This window comes from Crocuta crocuta, unplaced genomic scaffold (genome assembly GCF_008692635.1).
Source record: "Crocuta crocuta isolate KB4526 unplaced genomic scaffold, BGI_CrCroc_1.0 scaffold575, whole genome shotgun sequence".
Lineage (NCBI taxonomy): Eukaryota > Metazoa > Chordata > Mammalia > Carnivora > Hyaenidae > Crocuta > Crocuta crocuta.
The window spans coordinates 157,760-172,252 of NW_027532001.1; the positions used below are offsets into that span (position 1 = coordinate 157,760).

Below are 14,493 nucleotides of genomic sequence, written 5' to 3' on the forward strand. Positions count from 1 at the left end.
GTACATACAAATATATTTAAGCAGAAGCAGATAGAGAGATAAATAATTTGTTTTAAATAAACTAAAATCACATATATGTAATATGTTATAATTTAATTTTATACCTGACAATATCTTAATTATCTCTATAAACCGGTAGATATATATCTAATATGCTATTTCCAAAACACACATAATTTTACTCTCCAAGATGCTATATATTCCGGATTTGCCTTACATCAGTTTTTTTAGTTTTTAATTTTGCTTGTTTTCCCAGTGCCCATTTCTACCCTCATCCATTTCTACTTCTTTTCTCCAGACAACAATCAACATATCCTACTATGTATCATTCCTTACTTTTCGCTAAGATTCACCTTACCATATCAAACCTTGAAACACATACACACACAACACATGCCTACACACACAAACGAGGGAGAGAGGTGCAAAAAGCAGAAGAGAGAGAATTGTTTTGTTAGTTTTCTTTAAAGACAATAAAATACTACATGCTTCTCTGCATCCAAGTTAGTAATAGATGTTACAGCTCTTCCTCTAATCATTCTAATGGATGCATAAAACATCACAGATACTTTAACTTGCATGTCCCTGACTATTAGTGACCTTAAACATATTTTTAATATAGTTTGGTCATTTTGGTTTGATGGTTTGAGAACATGCCTTTGTATCCTTTGTCAATTTTTCACTTGGGCTATTTATAGATTGTCAATTTGTAAAAGACTCTATTTATTATAGATATTAGTCTCTGTTTTTCTTCTTTGTTGTATTTTCCCTTACTCTCATATATCTATTGTTTTTATGGGTTTTTTTTGCTATGAAAAAATGTATAAATCTTTATATAGCCAAATGTATTTGTAATTCTTTTTATTTATTCTTGGATTTCTATATTGTTGAAAATTATCTTCACCATAAGGTAGTTGGAATTTTCAAAAAAGCTAGTCCTAAGTAAATAATAATCTGTCATCAAGTCTCAAACTCTGAATATTGTGATAGTAAAGGTTCTAGTATCTTAAAATATGTCAGCAAAGATTTCTTAACCTTCCTCAAATACCTAAATAAGTTGAAAATAGAAAGTATAATGAATGTTGCATAATCTAGTTGCTACTTCCTACAGTTTGGGAGTCAAACAGCTTTGATTTTAATTGCTACTCTACCACTTACTTGCAGAATTCCTTTGCAGAATTTTTTAATCGTTAGGAATATCATTTTACCTAAGTGTAAAATGGGACTTTAATACGGCATTCCTTATAGGAAAATGAAACATGTAAATTGCTTAGTAACATATCTAGGGTGGTACTAAACATATCCATACGGCCTTTTGCCTATCAATATATCTCAAATAATGATTTTTCTATTCAAGGAAAGATATTGTTTGTAAAACTGGAGTCTACCTCAGAACTCTTTATATGAAATTCTATATGAAATTAGCTATATTTACTTTATATGAAATTTGTGTATTCACAAATTGAAGTTAAAGACACAGGAACTATAGAAATGTAAGGACTCTTTAAATTTATACTTTTTACCCTAAAACACATATCATATAATAATAAAATAAAACAAGTAAATTCTTTCCTTATTCTGTGTCTATTTCTTTGTCTCCAACATAAGGAATTAAGCTAAATGAGCTATAAACTGAAATGGAAGTGAACAGTACAGAGGAAAGTGTTTGGTATTTTCTAATGGAATCTGAAAGAGGTAGGCCATATGCCTGCACATAATTGGGATGGATGAGAAATGGAATGCCCCTAATGATGTAACATAGTGGGCTGTACTACTAGAACACAAGAAATAAGAAATAATAATGACATGAAATTAAAATTATTATCTCATAAAATTTTTCTAAGGAAAAGATATGGGAATTCTTAGATACCACTCTGATTTCCACAGTTTAAAAAATAATTTTAGAATTGTATTTAACATATATACTTATGACATAAGGGGTCATTTTTCTGACACTGTCATTACTTGATTTGGTCTATTTTCAGAAGCCACAATTGCTTTAATTTAAAGCAGTATCATTGTATTTGAAGATAAGATATTCGAGTACCACTAAAATTAGTTTTATAGGCAAAGCAAAGGACATAGGTACCTATAAATGTATTCTGTATTTATTTTGTTTGTCGGCTACTTCCATATGTCTAAATAATATATTTATATGGTTACTTTTCAATTTTATACCTTTTCTCAAAGCGGTCTTCCATAATGGGTGAATATTTTGTTCATATACACCATCTCCTCTCCTTCTCTTTTCCTAATATACTTTATCTTTGTTTTTAGTTCCTTCATTATGTTTGTGACTTTAAATATTTTATTTGAAAAAAAATCTAGTTCTATTACTCTTCAGTTCTTTTCTGTCCCTTTTCTCTAGCTCTTCATTTATTTTGTATTTTTATTGAAATATGATAGAAACACAATATATATTAGTTCCAAATGTATCTCATAGTGATTTGATAATTTTATATGTTACAAAATGATCAACACTACAAGTCTAATTTCCATTCATCACCCTACAATCTTATTGCAATATTATTGACTACATTCTTTGAAGGACATGACATCCTTATGACTTAATCATTTTATTTTTTAAAGTTTATTTATTTATTTTGAGAGATAGAGTGAGTGGGGAAGAGAAAGAGGGAAAGGGAGAATCCCAAGCAGCCTCTGTGCATAGCACAAACATGGGGTCAAACCCACAAACTGTGAGATCATGAACTAAGCTGAAATCTAGAGTCAGACGCTTAACCAACTGAGCCACCCAGGTGCCCCTGACACAATCATTTAAAAACTGGAAGTTTGTATGTCCACTTTACGATTTCACCCATTCCTCCACCCCTTCCTTTCTGGCAACCATCAGTTTGCTGTCTGTAACCTGTGAGCCTACGTCTGTCTTGTTTTATTGATTTGTTTTATTTTTTAGATTCCACATATAAGTAAAAATCATGTAATTTGCCTTTCTCTGTCTGACTTATTTAACTTAGCATAACATCCTCTAGGTGATTACATGTTGCTGGATTTGGCAAGATTTCATTCTTTTCTATAGCTAAGTAATATTTCAGCGTCTGTGTGTGATACATTCTGTATCCATTTATGTACAGTTAGGACACTTAGTGGACACTTAAGTTGCTTCCATATCTTGATTATTGTAAATAAAGCTGTAATAAACATAGGAACACATCTATATTTTCAAATTAGTGTTTTTACATTCCTTGGATAAGTAATGGGAAGTGGAATTTCTGGATCACATGGTAATTCAATCTTTAATTTTTTTTTGAGGAAACTATATACTGTTTTTCATAGTAGTTACATCAATTTACATTTTGACCAACAATGCGTGGAGATTGTCATTCCTCCACATCCTCCACAACACTTGTTATTTCTTGTTTTTTGTTTGTTTGATAATAGCCATTCTGATAGGTGTGCGTTGGTGTGTCCTTATAGTTTTTATTTGCATTTCCATGATGATTAGTGATATTGAGCATGTTTTGATCTGCCTGGTGCCCATCCCTGTTCTTGCCTGTTGACTTTTTTGGAAGAATGTCTACTCAGGTGATATGCCCATTTTTAATTACCTTTTCTTAAATATATTGACCTGTGAAAGTTCATTATATCTTTTGGATATCAAACCCATATTGGATGTATCATTTGCAGGTGTCTTCTCCTATTAAGTTGTCTATTTTGTTGTTGGTTTCCTTCGCTGTGCAAAAGATTTTAGTTTGATGTAGTTTCATTTGTTTATTTTTGCTTTTATTGTCTGTTCCCAATGAAATAGATTCAATTAAGTAGTGCTAAGATCTTTNTAGCGGTATCATCTAAGTTTTGATATTCAGAGTTTTCATTTATGTGTAGGTTTATTTCTGGGCTCTCTATTCTGTTCCATTCATCTCTGTGTCTGTTTGGGGGGCAGTACCATACTGTTTTGATTACTAACACATTGTAATATAGTTTGAAATCAGGAAATGTATTGCCTACAGCTTTGTTATTCTTTCTCAAGATTGCTATGGCTATTCAGTATCCATTGTAGTTCCCGTCAAATTTCAGGATTCTTTATTTTAGTTCTGTAAAAAAAATGTCATTAGCATTTTACAGGGATTGTATTGAATCTTTAGATTGCCTTGGGTAGTATAGACATTTTATTTTATTTTATTTTTTATTTTTTAAATTTTTTTAATGTTTCATTTATTTCTGAGAGAGAGAGACAGCATGAGCAGGGGAGGGTCAGAGAGAGTGAGGGATACANGTATAGATATTTTAATGACATTAATTCTTCCACCCATGAGCACAAAATATATTTTCATTTATTTGTGTTGCCTTTAATCACTTTTACCAATGTCATAGTCTTTAATCACTTTTATCAATGCCATAGTTTTCTGAATATAGGTGTTCCACCTTCTTGGTTACATCTATTCCTAAGTATTTTATTATTTTGATGTTATTGTAAAAGGGATCGTTTTCTTAATTTTTCTTTCTGATAGTTAACTTTAGTGTATAGAAATACAGTATATTTCTGTATATTAATTCTGTATCCTGTAATGTTACTGAATTCATTTAATAGTTTTAAAATAATTTGGTAGAATCTTTAGAGTTTTCTATATAAAATATCATGTAATCTACAAATAGTAACAATTTGAATTCTTCTTTTTCAATTTGGATACCTTTTAGTTTGTTTTTTTTTTTTTTTTCCTAATCACTGCAACTAGGACTGTAACACTATGTTGAATAAAAGTGCTCTGAGTGGGCATTCTTTTCTTGTTTCTGATCTTAGAGGAAAAGCTTTAAGCTTTTCACTGCTGAGTATCTTAGATGTGGGTTTATCATATATGGGCTTAAACCCATATATGTGTTTATACATATTATTGTCTTGAAATACATTCCCTCTGCAACCACTTTGTTGTGAGATTTTATTATAAATTGATGGCGAAATTTTGTCAAATGCTTTTTCTGCATCTACAGAAATTATCATACTTTTGTTTTCCTTTTTGACAAAATGTTTACTGTTGGGTGTCTTTTATTGTACCCTAGAATTCTAGGAATAGGGAAGTGGCAAAGTGATAATGGTGAGTTTGGGAATCTAGGCTGCCAAAAGTACTTGCTACTCTACCCCTGATCCTCCAGTGGTTTCCAGGCAGATCACTCCTCCACTGGAGCAACCCATTCAGGGGCCAAAGCGATATTATTGACAGTGAATTGCAGACACTCTTCCTTAGTCATGCTTTCCAGGTAGCCATAGATATATGGGCTCCCAGGGTCCCCCGTGGCAAAGGACTGCCTTATCATCATACCTACAATGAGCACTGAGTGTCTCTGCCCTCCTTCCTGGGGGCCCAGTCTGCAATGATGATCCCTGCCATCAGGTCTTCTAGATACCAGTAACACATCTCCTCAAGGAGGCTGGTTGTGTGTACCGTAGGAGGCTCATTCAGCTTGGTGCTGCGGAAACCAAACTGATAACTGACAGCATCAGCTACTGCCTGGATATAAGCTGCTGAGCCTGAGTGGCAGTAAAAAATACAATCATGAATAGGGTTCACCTTATCAGTCATTCAACTGGCGATGTAGGTCCCAGTAGTTGTTCTGGAGTGGGCTCCCAGAATCACGATCCTGTCAAATTGTTTACCCATTATAGTGGTCACTGTGGAGATTTCCTGGGATTCCCAGTTGGGGGTAATGGCCTCTGGATCACAGATCGAGCATAGACCTCCAGGGGCTAATATGGTGGCTGCCAACTTCCTCTTCTGGTACTATCACTAATCATTTACTTTTTAATCCTTCATTTTTTAATGTGGTGTATCATATTCATTGATTTGTATATGTTAAACCTTCGGGACGCCTGGGTGGCTCAGTCGGTTGAGCGTCCGACTTCGGCTCATGGTTAGTGGGTTCGAGCCCCGCGTTGGGCTCTGTGCTGATAGCTAGCTCAGAGACTGGATCCTGTTTCAGATTCTGTGCCTCCCTCTCTCTCTGACACTCCCCTGCTCACCCTGTCTCTCTTTCTCAGAAATAAATAAAACATGTAAAAAATTGGAAAAAAAACCCAACAACCATCATTGCACCGCTGGAATGAATCTCCTTGACCATATATTATTCTTTAATTGCATTTTTTAATTCGATTTGTCAATATTTTGTTGAAGAGTTTTATATCTATGTTCTTTAGAGATAATGGCCTGAATTTTTTTGGTTTCGGTATCAGAGTAATACATGCCTCTTAAAATAATTTTGGTAGTGCTACTTTCTATTTCATTTTTGGGATAACATGGGAATAATAAGTATTGACTATTCTTTAAAGAAAATTGATAGAATTAATCCTGACCTGGACCNGGTCATTGATTTAATTTTATTACTAGCTTTATTACTAGTATTCAATTTTATTACTAGTAATTGGTCTATTTGAATTTTCTATTTTTTCACGATTCAGTCTTTGAAGATTGTATGCTCTAGAAATTTATTTCTTCTGGGTTGTCTAACTTGTTGGCATGCAATGTATTTTCTCTTAATGGGTCTGGCTAAAAAATTGTCAATTTTGTTTATTTTTTTAAATAGCTCCTAGATTCATTGATATTTTCAATGTATTTTAGTCTTTGTTTTACTTAGTTTTGCTCTGATCTTTATTATTTCATTCCTTCTATTAACTTTGGTCTTTTTTTCTTTTTTTTTCCCCTAGTTCTTTTAAATGTAAAGTTAGATTGTTTATTTGAAATTTGTCATTGTTGCTTAAGGTAGGCCTGTATTACTATGAACTTTTTTCTTTAAATTGCTGAATCCCGGGGCATCTGGGTGACTCAGTCCTTTAGACGTCCGACTTCAGGTCAGGTCATGATTTCATCGTTCATGGGTTCGAGCTCCACGTCGGGCTCTGTGCTGACAGCTAGCTTGGAGCCTGGAACCTGCTTCGGATTCTGTCTTCCTCTCTCTCTGACCCTCCCCTGCTCACGCTGCCTCTCTCTCTCTCTCTCTCACTCTCTCTCTCTCAGAAATAAAGAAAACATTAAAAAANTAACAAATTGCTGAATCCCAAAGATTTTGAGATGTATTTTTATTTGTTTCAAGCTATTTTTATAGTTTCTATTTAATATTTTCATTGATCTACTGGATGTTTAATTGCATGTTGTCTAGCCTCCATGTATTTGTGGGTTTTTCCCCCAGTTTTCTTCTTGTAATTAATTTCTACTTTTATACCATTTTTATTGGTGAAGATATTTGATTTGATTCCAATTTTCTTATATTTAGTGAGTTTTTTGTGGCCTAAAATGTGATCTATACTAGAAAATGTTTCATGTTCACTTGAAAAGAATGTGGATCCTACTGGTTTTTGAATATAGTGTTTTGTATGTATTTATTGCCTACATGTTCAAATGTGTTGTTTAAGGCCAATCTTTTCTTGTTGATTTTTGTCTGTATCATCTATCCATTGATCAAAGTGGGTTAAAATTCCTGTACTATTATAGTATTGCTATTTCTTTTTTTTCTCTCAATATTTTCTTAAATGTTTAAGTGCTACTGTGTTGGTTTCATAAATGTTTACAAATGTTACATCTTCTTTTTAGATTGACCCTTTGTCATTATATAATGTCATTCTTTGTTTTTTGTTAGTTTTTCTTTTAAAATTTATTTTCTCTGGTATAAATATTATTACCCTAGTTTTCTTTGCATCTCTATTTGCATGACATATCTTTTTTTATATTTCTTAATTTTAGTTTGTTATTTTATTTAGGTTTCAGGTGTGTGCCTAATAGGCAATATATAGAATGATTTTGATCTTTTTATCCATTCGGCACCCCTTTATGTCTTTTGAATGGAGAATTTAGTCTATTTATATTTACAGTATTATTAATAGGTATTACTTATTGCCATTTTGTTCATTGTTTTCTGGCTGTTTTTGTGGTTCCTCTGTGTTCCTTTCTTCTTCTCTTTCTTCACTTGTGGTTTGATTGTTTGTTTGTTTTTTGTTTTGTGATTAGATCCTTTTCACATTGTCTTTCTTGTATTTACTATAAGCTTTTTTCATTGTTGTTGCTGCTTGTGGTACTGTGAGGTTCATATAAATAAAATATCTTAGGTATATTATAGTCCTTTTAAAAAATTATTTATTTATTTAAATTCAAGTTAGTTAACATACACTGTAATATTGGCTTCAGGAATAGAACACAGTGATTCATCACTTACATACAACACTTAGCGTTCATCCCAACAATTGTCCTCCTTAATGCCCATCACCCAGTTCGCCTATCACCCATCCACCTCCCCTCGAGCAAACTTCACTTTGTTGTCTGTATTTATTACAGTTTCTTTTAATTTGATATTAATTTTGTACTCATTCCAAAGCTTTANCAAACTTAACTTTATATGTGGTTGATCATTTGTTTATTTATCCTTTCTGGTGAGGTTTTTACTTTTCTATGTTTTTTTTTTTATTATTCATTAATGCTGTTATTTTTATCTCAGAGAAGTGTCTTTAACATCTCTTGTAAAGCTGATTTAGTGGTGATAAACTCCTTTAGTTCTTGCTTATCTGGGAAACAATTTTTAAATTTTAATTTTGAATGATAACCTTGCTCGGTAGAGGATTCTTGGTTTGTAGATTTCCTCTTTCAGCACTTCAAATATGGCACGCTACTCCTTTCTGGCCTATAATGTTTCTGCTGAAAAATCTACTGATAGCTTTATGAGATTTCCCCTGTATGTAGTTAGTTGCTTTACTTTTGGTGCTTTATTTATTTTTTTTTTAACTTTTACCATTTTAAAATATGTCCCAGTGTGTTTCTCTTTGGTTTCATCTTATTTTGAACTCTTGGGACTTCGTGAACCTGTATGTCTGTTTTCTTGGCCCAGATTAGAGACATTTTACCAATTATTTCTTGAGATACTTTATGTGGCCCTTTCTCTTTCCCTTCTCCTTTTCTGCTTAATGTTGTCCAGATATTGTCTTCTGCCCCCCCACTTTTGCTACTCGGGGTGTTTGCCATTGCTCTGTCTTCCAGCCCACAAATTCATACTTTTTTTTTTTTATTCATTGTACTGTTGAACTTCTCTAGTGTATTCTTCAGTACAGTTATAATTTGTTTGATACTTTCTTATGTTTTCTATTACATTGTTAAAGTTCTCACTATGTTCATCCATTCTTCTCCCAAGATCAATGAGCATCTTTATGACCATTGTTTTGAATCCTTTATCAGTTAGATTCTTATTTCCATTTCATTAAGTTTTAATCTGGGGATTTGCCTTATTCTTTGATTCAGAACATTTTCCTATTTCCTCATTTTGCCTATCTGCGTTTGTATTGTATTAGGCAAAATGGCTACCTCCCTCACTCTTGAAGGAGAAGTCTTGTGTAGGAGTTGTTCTGTGTGGTACAGAAATGCAATCTTCCTTGGCCACCAGAGCCAGGAACTCTATGGGTGTACCTGTTGTGGATTGCACATACTCATGGATTGTTATAAGGCCAGAGCTGCTGTAGAGAGATGGTGAAGCTTGCTGCTGTAGAGAGATGGTGAAACGTGAGGTCTTTTCTTTTCTTTTCTTTTAATGTTTTATTTATTTTCGAGAGAGAGATAGAGATAGCATGAGCAGGGGAGGGTCAGAGAGAGAGGGAGTCACAGACTCTGAAGACAGGCTCCCGGCTCTGAGCTAGCTGTCAGCACAGAGCCTGACGCAGGGCCCGAACTCACGAACCGTGAGATCATGACCTGAGCCGAAATCGGATGCTTAACCGACTGAGCCACTCAGTCGCCTCTTCAGGTCTTTTCTTAACGTGTTTGTAGCTCAGTCCCTGCACAGGGATAATATATTTTTAGCCACTTGCTCATCTCATTGTGTCTTGATCTCTGTGTGGGGTAGGCAGGGCTTTGGGCACTCATTTGTTCAGTTTGTGTTTAGTATGCTGCACAGGGAATGTGAGTCTAAGGGCATTTTCCCAAACTGATTGTGGCTCAGTCTCTGCATGGTTTGGGTAAGGCTAAAGGCATTCACTAACCCAGTTGTGGCTCTTCCACTGCATAGAGATGGCAAGATGCGAGGCCCTTTCTCAACTTAGTTTTGCCTTGGTTGCAGTATGGGTAGTGAAGGGCTTAGGGTGCTCACCCACCCTGGTCGTGCCTTGGTATCTGCATGGGTTGGGGTACATGAGCACTCATCTTTCCCTATTATGGCTTGGGTGCCCATATAGTGGCTGGACCATGGGGCACGTACACATTCTAGTTACAGTAAAGGATAGGCACCACAAGCCCACTGACGCTAGCTGACTAGAAGAGAATCAGAAATGGGTCTCATTGTCATTATAAGCAGCAATTCAAGATGAGATTACAAAAGTGACACTGCCCAGTGCTTCTGCCCCTGATAAAGTGCCTGCGGGTTTCTACCTCTCTGGAAGTTGCTTAAAATTAGTAAATGGGTCTTTGTCATTCATGGTCTAGGCATTTTTCAGTTTGTTGCTTTGGTGTTGGATATCAAGCCAAATGGGTTTGCACACAAGCAAAAATCTTGTGATTTACAACAATATGGATGGAGTTGGGGAATATTTATGCTACGCAAAATAAGTCAGCCCGAGAAAAATTAATACCGTATGATTTCATTCACATGCGGATTTTAAGAAACAAAACAAATGAGCAAAGTGAGGAAAAGAGAGAAGGTGCAAACCAAGAAACAGACTCTTAACTATAGAAAACAAAGTGATGGTTACCAGAAGGGAGATGGGTGGGAGGATGGTTAAATAGGTGATGGAGATTAAGGAATGCACTTCTGATGAGCACCAGGTGTTGCATGGAAGTGTTGAATCACTATATTTTATACCTGAAACTAATGTTACACTATATGTTAACTAAATGGAATTTAAAAACTAAAAAATAAAAAAAAAAACTAAAAAAAATAAATGAATAGGGAATTATCTTCTCTTGATAATAGCTATCTATCAAAAACTGATAGAAAATGTCATACTTTCCCATTAAGCCAAGACACATTAAGATCAAATATTAAGATAAAGAATAAGGTTAGAGTATACCAAAGACATCTTTAATTCTTCTATTTCTTTCACAACCCTTGTTAGATCTGGTTTATTCAAAAAATGTCTAAAATACGACTACTTTTCATGAACTATACTGCTACCACCGTGGTCCCAGCCACTCTTAACTCTCTTCTGTAGAAAACATACATCACATCATCTTAAAACAAATCACATATGCCTAAAACTTTCAATGAGTTGGTACATATCACATTTTGGAAGTGATTGAAATGTTCCGAATCTTGATTATGGCAATAGTTTGATATGAATATATATAATATATATTCATTTAAAGGTCTGCAGCTTATTGAACATCAATTTAATTAATAAAGATTAAAATATTTGTAGGATTAACAGAGCTAAACCTATGAGAAACAAACTGACTTACAAAAATAAAACATTAATATTTTATCATGTCTCTCAGAATAAGTATCAAATTGCTCACCATTGCCGACAAGGTCTTAGATAATTTGACTTGGTGTTCTCTCTGATATCATCTTATTTTCCTCTTCATCAATCTGATCCCTTTAACCTCCTTGCTGTTTCTAGAACATCCCAGAAATATTATTTAGGATTTTTGTCCTAATATATCCCTCTACCTAGAATATTGTTTCCTCAGATTTCCACATAGCTAATTATCTCCTTCAAATATGTACTCAAATGTCAATTTCACAAGGAAACTAATATAACCAGACTATTTAAAATTGCAGTTATCTCCACCCCCTGTACCCCAATCCATACCTCATCTATTTTTTCTATAGAATTTGCTACATTCAATTATATAGTTTAATTATATTTACTGTGTATATCCTCTAGTTTAATGCAATTGCTGTGAGGCCAAAACTCTTTGTTTTGTTTACTAATATATCCCTAATTCCCAAGAAAGTGGCTGGTANAGTGTGACATTTACTTTAAAATTAGCAAGAAACGAATAAAATATTGCTGGGCAATTTTAAAAACTCAGATGATACTAGATAGTATAATTTTTAGTGTGCGCAGTTCATGAATACATTCATTGATTCATTCATTGATTCATTCATTCAAAAAGGTGAAAAAATCTGTAAAGTAGCTATTAAGGCGATATTTGACCTGAATCATGAAAGATAAGAAATATTTTGAAAGGCAAATACAGTGGATTAGTTTCTATCCAGGAACACTCAACTAGTTAATAGGAGAACCAGGCTATGAAATTATATAATAATGTACAAAATAAGAGTATGATACTGAAAGATAATATTAACTGAAGTAAAACAGAATTTCCAGGCAGAATCCAGACAAAGTGAGTGATGGGAGAGACACAGGGTTGGCAACTGACATAGTAATGATAATGAAAGCCTAAGGGACATAAAAGCAGCAGTAGGTATTTGTGATGCCTCTACACAAGTTTTTTTTTTAATATTAAACAATAAATTAAATGGAAAGAAGGTGAACAAAAGCCCATCATTTTTTTAACAGTGTAGTTTCAAAAGATTTTTTTCTTGTCTATTGTATAACTGTGTTATTATGCAGTTACTTTGTTGTGCTTGGTACATGCAACTAGTCTACTTATTTCCCCTCATTCACCATTAGTTTTGATTTCTTCTTGTTGACATTTGACTGTCAAGAACAAAGTTTAATTCCAAGATCTCCCTTCCTTAGACATTGTTTCATTTTCTGGATAGTCCTAGAAACTCAAAACTCTTTCTTGTACGGAAAAAAAAAATCTGACACTTACTTATTATTCCCTGAATTTTCAAAATAATTTCATACTCTTAGCCTATGCTGCTATGACAAATACCATAGACTGAGAGACTTAAACAACACATACTCTCACAATTTGATAGTCTAGAAGCCCAAAATTAGGGTACAAGCAAGGTTGAGTTCTGGTAAAATACCTCTTCTTGGCTTATAGACACCATTTTCTTGACATATTTTTGCATGGCATAGAAAGAGCTCTGGTTTCTTCATTACCTTATAAGGGGACCAATCCCATCATGAGGGCTCCACCCTTAGGACACCATTTAAACCTAATTACCCCTAAAATTCTGTAGTCCAAATATCATCATATTGGAAATTAGGGATTCAGAATGTGAATTCTAGGGGCACAAAAAAACATTCAGTACACAGTAGTTATCCTTAAACTGTTTTAACTGAAACATTTAAAAATCTTAAAGTCAAAATATAAATGAATGAATTTCAAATATTTGGATTTGAAGGAATGTGAAATTCTTTAGAAAGTAGCATTTCTAGTACTTTTCTTAAACCACAATATATAGATGAAAGTTATCCCACCTATATTTAAGCCACAACAGAGTCGACATTTTATCCTATTTGGGAAGTATCATGATGTAGAAAAAAACACTGACCTATAAATCAAGAGTGTTAGTNATCCCATGGTTTATGAGTTGAGCCCCACATCAGGCTCTGTGCTGGCAGCACGGAGCCTGGGGCCTGCTTTGGATTGTGGGTCTCCCTCTCTCTCTGCACCTCCCCCTCTCACGCTCTCTCTCTGTCTCTCAAAAATAAATAATAAAACATTTAAAAAATTAAAAAAAATATATTGACCATGGTTAGTAATTAAAGCAATCCTATGAGATCGTTTATCATATAATAATGAAGTAAACAAAAATGATATATACCTAAATTATATAAATATAACAAATTTTATATGTATTATGTATTTAAGATATCTTACATAAAGCTGTTGAGGCTTTAAGGATAGTGGTACATTTATTCACTGCAGACTGCAAAAAGAGCAGTGTAAACTGGTTTAACCTTTTTCTGGACTTACATGGAACTATGAAGGAAGAGTCATAAATTAGTCAATACTATTTGACTCAGTAATCTCATTACTTGAAATGTATTTCAATAAAAATATCAGCAGATGGGGATGCATGCTNACGTATAGGAGGATTAGGAGGAAATTAGCGGAGGACCGTTTGGGAGAAGAAGGGGAAAAATAGTTGTGGAGATGGAACGAGGCAAACCATGAGAGACTCTTGAACGCCAAGAAAAAACTGAGGGCTGATGTGGGTGGGGGAGGAGGGGATGGGAGGTGATGGGCATGGAGGAGTGCACTTGTGGGGATGAGCACTGGGTGTTNACAGAGGCAGGAAAAAAATACTATGGGATCACAACTAAGCAAAAATCTGCATGTTTGTGAACAAAGATAGTAATATGCAAATATGAATTTATGTATATTAATGAGGTGGAATTTGGAGTGACTCTTGGTTATTTTAAAATATTTTTGTGTTTATATTATATTATCAATTTAAAAAGTTCAAATTAATAACATCAGTTGTGAGATCTTAGATACATAATGTACATTGGTACAACTAGGTTCCTACAGAAACCCTAGCTGTTGGATGAGTATTCAGTACTTCTCATCTTTTGGTGAACATTAGAACCACCCAGGGAAGCTGTTGAACATGCAAACTTCTGACTCCATCTCAGATTTTGACTTGATAAGTCTGGGGTGGAGTCCAGGAATCTGTATTTTTGTAAGAAATAATAAAAATGATATC

At 34.0% G+C, this 14,493-nt stretch overlaps 1 pseudogene; it reads right to left on the reverse strand.

Annotated features, from left to right (window-relative positions):
• Positions 1-5,023: 5,023 nt before the first annotated feature.
• LOC144240891 (proteasome subunit beta type-6 pseudogene) overlaps positions 5,024-14,493 on the reverse strand; it is a 28,084-nt pseudogene continuing 18,614 nt past the window's right edge.